The following is a 3,342-nucleotide window of genomic DNA, read 5'->3' on the forward strand; positions in this document are numbered from 1 at the left end:
CTAATTTGGTATTTATTTGGAAATTTTCAATTTGTTCTTTTCCTAGCTTTTTAAGTTGCATGCTCAATTCATTGATCTCCTTTTTCTCTATTTTATTTATGTAAGCATTCAGAGATATAAAGCTTCCCCTAAGAACCACTTTCAGTGCATCCCATAAGTTTTGGTATGTTGTCTCATTATTGTCATGAAGTTATTGTTTGTTTCTTTGATTTGTTTTTTGACCCAATTTTTTTAGGATTAGATTATTTAGTTTCCAATTAATTTTTGGTCTATCTTTCCATGGTCCTTTATTACAAATAATTTTTATTGTGTCATGATCTGAAAAGGATGAATTGATTATTTCTGCCTTTCTGTACTGGATTGTGAGGTTTTTATGCCCTAGCAGATGGTCAATTCTTTGTGTATGTGCCATGTACTGCTGAGAAAAAAGTATGTTCCTTTTTTTCCCCATTCAGTTTTCTCCAGTGGTCTATCATATCTAACTTTTCTAAAATTCTATTCACCTCCTTAACTTCTTTCTTGTTTATTTTGAGGTCAGGTTTATCAAGTTCAGAGAGGGGGAGGTTGAGGTCCCCCACTAGTATAGTTTTGCTGTCTATTTCTTCCTGTAACTCCCCTAACTTCTCTAAGAATTTGTATGCTATACCACTTAGTGCATATATGTTAAGTAATGATATTATTTCATTGTCTATGGTGCCTTTTAGCAGGATATAATTGCCTTCCTTATCTCTTTTAATTAGATCTATCTTTGCTTTTGCTTTGTCAGAGATTAGGATTGTTACTCTGCTTTTTTTACTTAAGCTAAAGCATAATATATTCTTCTCCAGCCTTTTACCTTTACCCTGTGTGTACCTCCCTATTTTAAATGTGTTTCTTATAAACTACATATGGTAGGATTTTGGTTTTTAATCCATTATGCTATCTGCCTCTGTTTTGTGGGAGAGATCATCCCATTCACATTCACAGTTATGATTACTATCTGTGTCTTTTTTTCCATCCTATCCCTGCCCATTTTACTTTTATTTCTCCCTTCTCTCTTCCCTTCCTCAAAAGTTTTGCTTTTGACCACCACCTCTCTCAATATTCCCTCCCTGTCAGCCCTGCCCCCATCTTACCTTTTTCCCTCACTACTTCTTCCCTCTCTTCCAAACCCCCTTTTCTTTTCCCTTTCTCCTCCTACTGCCTGTAGGACAAGTTTGATTTCTATACTTAACAGAGTATGTTATTCCCTCTTTGAACCAAATCTGATGAGATTAAAGCTCAAAACACTGCTCTTCTCCCTCCCTTCTTTCCCTCTACTATAATATGTTTTTGTGCCTTTTCATGTGATGTAATTTACCCTTTTCTGCCTCCTCCTTACCTCTTCTCCCATTATAATCCCTTTACATTCCTTAATTTTTTTAATCACATCAGTTAATTTATACCCACACAATCTATGTTTTTACCCCTTTAGATGTCATACTAACTATTCCATTCTCAAAATTAACAAATATCATCCTCCCATATAGGGATGTAAACAATTTGCCTTCGTTTTCCCCTTGTTTACCTTTTTATACCTCTCTTGGGTCTTGCATTTAAATATCAAATTTTCCATTGAGCTCTGGCTTTTTCATCAAGAAGGTCTGGAATTCCCTTATTTCATTGAATGTCCATCCCCTTGCCTGAAAGATTATGCTCAATTTTGCTGGATAGTTGATCCTTGGTTGTAGTCCAGGCTCCTTTGCCTTTCAGAATATCATATTCTAATCCATGCGATCTTTTAATGTAGAAGCTGCAAGGTCCTGTGTGATCCTAACTGTAGTTTTACAATATTTGAATTGTTTCTTTCTGGCCACTGTATTTCTCCTTGACCTGATAATTCCGAAATTTGGCCACAATATTCCTTGGAGCTTTCAATTTGGGATCTCTTTCAGGGGCTTGATTGGTGGGTTCTTTCGATGACTATTTTACCCACTGGTTCTAGGTCCTCGGAGAAGTTTTCCTTGATGATTTCTTTTTTTCATAATGGCTTTCAGGTATACCAATAATTCTTAGATTATCTCTCTTGGATATGTTTTTCAGGTCAGTTATTTTTCCAATGAGGTATTTTACTTTTTCTTCCATTTTTTCATTCTTTAGATTTTGCTTAACTGATTCTTGATGCCTCATAGAGTCATTAGCTTCTACTTGCCCAATTCTATTTTTAAACAAATTGTTTTCCTCAGATAGCTTCTGAATCTCTCTTCCCATTTGGACAATTTTACTTTTCAAGGAGACGTTTTCTTCTGTTAGGTTCTGTAACTTCTCTCTAATTTGGCTTTTAAAATCCTTCTTGAGCTTTGAGGTTTCAGATGTGGGTATAGTGTCAATGCTGTCCTCTTCTGAATTCGTATTTTGATCTTCTCTATCTCCATCATACTATTCAATTGTCTTTTTTAACTTTTCTAGTTTGCTTCTTCATGATGGCTGCCTTTTTTCCTGGCTTTCAAAGTGGATCTCTGCTTCTGGGGCCCAGGGGACTCCGTCCCAAGTTTCTTGTGTTGGGAGCTAGGGGCTGGTTACTGGGTTTGTGTGCTGTGCCTTCCAGTTTTGTGAACTAGAAGCTATATACTGATGCAGCTCACCTGTGCTGAGCATGAGCTGGCTGGTGTGTGCCAAGGATGGAGGCCCAGTGAAGTCTTTCTGAGTTTCCCCAGGGTTACACTAAAGCTCACAGCATGAGGTGTGGGGAGGGGTGGCCTGGCTGCTAGAAGTCTCCTCTTCCCCTAGTGCTGTACTATATAGCATGAGTGGCCTCAGCTGTCAGTCTGCACTGGTGTCTGCCAATTCCCTTGGCTGTGCAAAGGCAAGCCTGGGGTCCTGTGTTGGTGCTTACTGGCTCCACCTCCTGGGGCTCAGGAACTCCCACTGGTCTGCTAAGGTGGGGCTTGCTGGAGTGCCTCCCTTCCTGCAGTGGTCTCCTTCTGTCATTGCAAAAGGGACCCATGTCCGTAGCTTCCTGAGGAACCCCTATTTCTGGCTCCTCTATTCCAGGGTTTTTCCTAGGGCAGTATTCTCTGGGTTATTCAAGGGAGGGATGAGAGTTCTTAAAGTTTACTTGGTCATTATGGCTCCTGGAAGTTCAAAAAGGTGAGTTTCAAACCTCTAGACTGTTGGCTTGAATGCCTCAGGAGTAGCTGCTGCTGTTGCTGTGGGCTCTGCACTTCTGTCTCACCCAGCTCCAACAGACTCCCAATCTGTGAGGAGAGGCCTGGGGATTGTCACCCGTCCAGTATGGTCAGGTGTAGTTACACACGCCCAGAGCTCGCCCAGTCTGGTGCAACAGATCCCTCTCGTTGGGACTTTCTGGATTCTCCTGGGATG

This window comes from Trichosurus vulpecula, chromosome 9 (genome assembly GCF_011100635.1).
Source record: "Trichosurus vulpecula isolate mTriVul1 chromosome 9, mTriVul1.pri, whole genome shotgun sequence".
NCBI classification, from domain to species: Eukaryota; Metazoa; Chordata; class Mammalia; order Diprotodontia; family Phalangeridae; genus Trichosurus; species Trichosurus vulpecula.